The sequence below is a fragment of the Tamandua tetradactyla genome, chromosome 18 (genome assembly GCF_023851605.1).
Source record: "Tamandua tetradactyla isolate mTamTet1 chromosome 18, mTamTet1.pri, whole genome shotgun sequence".
NCBI classification, from domain to species: Eukaryota; Metazoa; Chordata; class Mammalia; order Pilosa; family Myrmecophagidae; genus Tamandua; species Tamandua tetradactyla.
Window position 1 is genome coordinate 31,078,212 of NC_135344.1, and position 6,971 is coordinate 31,085,182.

At 38.2% G+C, this 6,971-nt stretch overlaps 1 pseudogene; it reads right to left on the reverse strand.

The window, feature by feature from the left end:
- Nucleotides 1-4,224: 4,224 nt before the first annotated feature.
- On the reverse strand, nt 4,225-4,684 carry LOC143662404 (AP-1 complex subunit sigma-2 pseudogene; annotated as a pseudogene).
- Between the last annotated feature and the right edge of the window lie 2,287 nt (nt 4,685-6,971).

Genomic DNA, 6,971 nt, shown 5'->3' on the forward strand with positions numbered 1-6,971 from the left:
CACCAAATTTGTTGAAAAGGAGAGACCTTGAACTGCCAAAAACATCCTAAAAAAGAATGAAGTTGGAGGACTTATATTCCTGACTTCAAAGCTTATTATAAAGCCACAGTGGTCAAAACAACATGGTATTGACACAAAGATAGGCACATTGATCAATGTAATTGAACTGAGAGTTTGGAAATAGACCTATGGCCTCAGACCTATGGCCAACTGATTTTTGACAAGGCCCCCAAATCCACTGAACTAGGACAGAATAATCCCTTCAATAAATGGGGCTTTGAGAATTGGATATTATAGCCAAAGAAATGAAAGAAGAGTCCTGTTTTAATTTGCTAATGATGCCAGAATGCAATATACCAGAAATGGGTTGGCTTTTATAAAGGGAATGTATTAAGTTACAAGTTTACAGCTCGAAGATGATAAAAATGTCCAAAACTAAGGCATCCAGCGAAATACACCTTGACCCAAGAAGGGCTAATGGTATATGAACACCTCTGTCAGCTGGGAAGCCATGTGGCTGGCATTTGCTGTTCCTTTCGCTTTAGTTTCAAACAGCTTCCCCAGGGACATTTTCTTTCTGCATCTCCAAACATCTCTGTCTATGTTGGCTATAGGCTTTCTCCAAAATGGTTCCCCCTTAAAGGACCTCACTAAGCAGATTAAGACCCACCTTCAATATATGAAAAAAAAATCTCCATGGAAACCACCTAGTCAAAAGCCCTCACCCTAATTGGGTGGGTCACATCTCCATAAATAACTTGATCGAAAAGATCCTGCCCAAACAATAAGTCTGTCCCCACAAGATTAGACTAGGCAAAAGGAAATGGTTTCAAAACAACACAATCCTACTTTACTCCCTATACAAAAATTAACTCAAAGTGGATCAAAGACCTAAATATAAGGGCCAAATACCATAAAACTCCTAAAAGAAAATAGAGCGAAACATTTTCAAGATTTAATAGTAGGAGGTAGCTTCATAGACCTTACACCCAAAGCATAAGTAATGAAAGAAAAATAAATGGGAAATCCTCAAAATCAAATGCCTCTGGCATGTGTTTATCTGTTATTTCTCTCTTTGGACCAATGAAAATTGTCTAAAATTGAGAATGTTAATGATTGTACAACTAAGTGAAGATAATATGAGATGTGAATTGTTGACTGTGAACATTTTCCATGATGCCCAATGGATGGAGGTGACTGAAGGATACATTGATTGAGAAGCAAAATGGCTGACTGTGGTGTATACATAAAATGGAATACCATGTAAATTTTATTTTGGACTTTTTATGGACTAAGGTAAATTAGAGCACAGGGTAAAGGATGATATTGTCTGTATTTTAGAACTTCACCTACTATATGTGACCAAAGGAAGAGAGGTTTATTTTCTGTAGCACATACTCTAACTCAATCTGTGTGAATAGCTCATTTAAAGAATCCAACCACATATACCCCAGAATAGCAATGGGAGCTTGTAATTTTGTATAGCTTAAAGTAATACCAAAATATCTCACAGGGTACGTTGGGCAGATAATTTTAAAATGTTGGCTGGCTGAGGGGGTTCAAATACAGTTGAGAGGCTACTCTGGAGGTTGCTCTCATACAAACTTCAGTTAGACATGGCTACCTATCATAACTTGCCAAACGCCAACCAAAACCATCCCAGCCAATTCTAAAGAATACCTAGGGCAATATATAAGATTCTAGAAAAGTTCCATGCACTGAGGTAACTTTCCAAAAACCTACAACTTCCAGATGGGTCCCTGGACCAGATAAGTCCTGAAACCAAGAGAGGCCAGCTTTTCCAGAACATCAGCTAGTTCCATCTCCCAACCCCTTATTATTGAAAGCCCTTCCAACATGAAAAAGGAATAATAAACATAGCCCAAATGCCCCTAAAGAGTGGGAGAAAGATCAAAGGTGATGATGAGGAGTTATACAGAAAAGGTAGGGTTTAATAAATGTATATGGCTGCTTAATCACTTAAATGATATTTCTTTTCGTCTACAGCATCTTGGAGCAGCTAGAAGGAAAAAACCTGAAATTGTGGTACCGTAACCCATACCAAACTCTGAAATCTGTTCCATAACTAGTTGTTACAATGTACTTCAGAATTTATTTTTTTGTATATATGTGATATTTCACAATAAAAAATGTTTAAAAAATGCTTCTGTGCATCAAAGGACTTGGTCAAAAAGGTGAAAGAAGCAGTCACGCAATAGAAGAGGATATTTGGTAATCTTATATCTGTTAAGTGTTTGATATCCAGTATATATAAAGAAATCCTACAACTCAATAACAAAAGAACAAACAACCCAATTATTAAATGAGCTAAAGATATGAATAAATATTTTTCTAAAGAGGAAATACAAATAACTAAAAAGCACATGAAAAGATGTTCATCTTCAATAGTTATTAAGGGAATGCAAATCAAAACCACAATGAGATATCACCTCATACCTATGAGAATAGCTGCCATTAAGCAAACAGGAAACTACAAGTTTTAGAGAGAATGTGGAGAAATTGGAACACTTAGTCACTGGTGGGATGTATAATGGTAGAGCTACTGTGGAAGTCAGTTTGAAGGTTCCTCAGAAAACAATATATCAAGTTACCCTACAACCTGGCAATTCCACTGCTCAGTATACATCCTGAAGATCTGAAAGCAATGGCACAAACAGACATATGCACACTGACATTCACAGCAGAATTATTCACAATTGCAAAAGATGGAAACAACCCAAGTATCTGTCAACAGATGATGGCATATATGTATGATGAAATATTATGCAACAATAAGAAGAAATGAGGTCCTGAAGCATATGACAACATGGATGAAACTTGCGGACATGATGTTGAGCAAAATAAGCTAGACACAAAAGGATAGATACAATATGACTTCACTAATATGAACCCCCTAGACAATATAAACTCAGATTCTTAAAAGATAGAATATAGTGGACTAGAGACAGACAGAAGCTAGGGAAAGGACAGCAGTTACCTAATATGTACTGACTTGTTAGCGAGGTTAATCTTCAATGTATGGGAATGGATAGAGGTGTTGGCAGTACGTTAGTGGTATTATAAGTATTAGTGCCATATTGAAGGTGAATAAGATTGACAGTGGTTGTTTAAAGTCATGTATCTCACAGATTAGCACTGCAAATATAAATAAGTTCTTGCATGAGCTACCTCAAAGGTATGACACTTGTACAAAAAGTTAATAATAGAGTGGTATGTGGGAAAAAATACCTATTGCATGTTATGGAGTATATTTAACATCACTAGTATTACAATAATACTATAGGTAAGTAATTGGGGTGTGGATGAGAGTTATGGGTGTTTGAGGTTCTCTTTGGTGTGGGTATGCCTATCCATTACTTTCCTCTTTGGAGCAATGAAAATTGTCTAAAATTGAGAGCGATGAAGATTGTACAACTAAGTGAGAATAGTGTGAGACATTGAGTGTTTATTTTGGATAGAATATATGCAACAAAATCAGAGGCTCAAAATAAATAAAAAAGCAGAAAGGAAAAAAATGGGTTCCTTTTTATGAAACAGTTGATCTATGTTCCCTATCCCAGGTTCAGAACGCCTAAGAAATCAGTTTTTGGTATAAAACAGCATCATCCCAATGAAGTCACTTAAAATCTGCATTCTCTTTGTGTTTAAGGTATGGAGCTTCCAAGAGGGCCTTTGGTACAAATTCATTTTGTTTTTCAAAGTTTCAACGTAAAATTAAGTTTTCATTCCTTTGATATGTGACATGTCAATTTCCTTTATTCTTATATATGCTAAAATATTGCACTAATTATTTATTTCATAAAACAGGCATCACATTATAATTTAACAGTTTCCTTCATCAAAAACAATAATAAAATGCAATAAATAAATGCACATTGCCTGATTATGTCATTTTCACACACAAAATCAGATTGAGAGAAACTGACAATTGAACTTTCAAATATCCAGAAAAAGGAATCTTTCTTTCCTGCATTATTCTAACTAATATTTAAGTCCCTTAATTTATGACTTGATTAACCAAAGTTTCCTGTAACAACAACACTAAAAAAAGTATTTTTGTGTAGGCCCTAGCGAAGCAGCTTAGCAAGCAGTAATACTGACAAATATCATCTTACACCATTAGCTGACATGGATATGAAAACAGTGAAAAGCTACAGTGTGTGACACACCACTGGAAGTCACCAACAACAGAGAAGAGTTGTGTCAGTCCAGTCCAGTTTCTTCAAGAACACCACATGGGGTTTCAGCTTCCTCCTGTAGGAAACCTGCTTGCTTCTCAGTTGCCTGGAGGATCTATTTCTTAGATGTTCCTTGAACTTCCTCTCCCAAGAGAAACTCATGTAAAATGAAATAAACCTTCTCAAAATTGAAGACGTGAAGTCCACACACACTGCCAAAATATTGGTCAAATAATTCTACCTAATGATGAACTATTTCCAAGGTTATTGGTTTATTGACCTAATCCTCTATAGCACAGTTAAAATACAAACTTGAATAATCTTTTGCAAATAATCTTTAGATTATTAGTATTTATTATATATTTTAGGTTTGTGTGCGAAAATGGTTTGAACAAATTCCTTGTGATATTTTTCTTCTTTTTCTCTGACAGTGGGACATGCCATTTCTACAGTAAAGGCTTTCTCTGGTGACTAAAAAGCAACATAACTGCATTGAGGCCACAAGACTGGGCACAGCAAAACTTAGTGGGCAGCTGCAGTGGTGGATGAGGGGATATCCCTAATTCACACTAACAAGCTACTGGCATTTAATTTTTATCTAAGTATAATAGAAGCAATTAAGCTTTCCTAGTATTTAATATCTGGATTGACAATAATCCCTTTATGCTCTCTATAGATAATTATGCATATATTAGATGTATGTGCTCAGTTCGGGGACCAATTAAGTTCAATTATCACCCAGGTAAGCAACATTTATTGAGCACCTCCTATGTGCCAGGCACTATTCCATGTGCCAAGGATACAGAGGAGAACAAAAGACAGTGTCCCTGCTCTCTTGAAACTTGGCTGGGGAAAACTATGAACAAATATCAGATCGAGTGATGATAGGTGCTATAAAGGAAAGAGAAGAAAAATGATAGGAAGGGTTTGGGTGAGGGGTGAGTGAGGCCAACATCCAATTTTAAATAGGGTGGGTGGGAGAGTGAGCCATGGAGATACTCAAGGAAAGAAACTTCCAAGTAGAGGAAATAACAGTGCAAAAGTCTAAAGACAGGTAGGTACATGGCATGTTCAAGGAGCAGGGAGGAGGCCCGTATGGCTGGAGCAAATAAGCAAAGGGGAGATTGTAAGAAATGAGGTCAGAGACAGGGTGAGGACAGTGACATAGATCATTTAGGGCTTGGTAGCAATGTCAGGAATTTGCATTTTATTTAGGGCTACTTACTCTGAGGTGCTAAGTCATTGGAGTGCTTTGAGCAGAGGAAGGACAAAACCTGACTTAATGAAGGCTCTTTTTAAAGGAATCACTTTGTTCAGTGGAGAGTAGCCTATACAGGGGCAAGGTGGGGGTCGGGGGGAGAAACAGGAGTGACAGTGAGAAGACTACTGCAATACCCTAAGCAAGGGATGGGGACAACAGGGGTGGTGACAGTAGAGAGAATAAGGAATGGCTGTTCTCAATTCAACCCAAATGTGACACTGGATGGGGTGAGGGGAAAAAGAGAGGAAAGAGTGGGAGAATGACCCTGTAGTCACTGGCCTAAACAATTGAAATAGTATAGTTGCCATTTACTGAGATGGGGAAGGTTTTGAAATGAGAAAGCATGAGGTGGGTGTGGAGAGATAAACAAGAGGTTAGTTTGAGATGGTAGCACAACTTTATGAATGCAATTAACAACACTGAAATATATATATCTCAATATGATTAAAGGGGAAATGTAGTATATACAGTAACAAAATAAAATTTTTTTAAAAATCCATGGAACTACACAGTGAACCCTAAGAGTAATTAATAGTACAATTATAAAAATGAGTTATCATCAATTGTAACAAAATTTCCACACCAATACAAGGTACTGGTGGTGGGGTGATATATGAGAATCATGTACTTTGTGCATGATTGTTCTGTAAACTCACAACTTTTCTAATTGTTAAAAAAAAAAAAAAGAAGGGGAGGGGCCAACATGCAGCTTAGCGAGGTATGGGATTTAGCTCGTCCTCAAGAGCAGCTAATAAATAGCCAGAAATAGTACAGAACAACTGCTGGGGCCACATCAGTGATGGGAGCCCCCTCAGAACCATGAATTCCCCAAGCAACAGCGGCCGGTACCCCTCCCCTACAGGCTGCTTCCCAGAGGGGAAAGGAAAGGGACTTTACCAGTATCAGCGGCTGAGCTCAAGTAAACACCAATTGTGGATTTAATTCACAAATTCTGACTACTAAAAATAGGCCTCCAGCTCAGCTGAACCTCTGGGGCCACGTCAGTGATGGGAACCCCCTCAGAACCATGAATTCCCCAAGCAACAGCAGCCGGTGCCCCTCCCCTACAGGCTGCTTCCCAGAGGGGAAAGGAAAGGGACTTTACCAGTATCAGCGGCTGAGCTCAAGTAAACACCAATTGCGGATTTAATTCACAAATTCTGACTACTAAAAATAGGTCTCCAGCTCAGCTGAACCTCTAGTAAAAGTGGAGGTAGCTGGTTTTTGTCCCAGTGCAGAGGGAGCAGGGCTGATGGAAAAAGGAAAAAAAAAAAGATGTTTTTTGGATTTGAAAAGGTCTGGGCCCTGAAGGAAAGGAGGGGGCATGAAGGATCTGGAGATACACAGAGCAAAGTACCAACTTAGGCTCTTGATTGGCAAACCCAAGGAATGGGGGTCCTGCTGTGAAAAGGATTTTTCTCCTTCGTTTTGATGGCTGTGTTTCTATGGCTTGACTGCTCTTTGGATATAGCTACAGGGCTTCTCAGGCTCCACTGCCCCAAGCATAGACA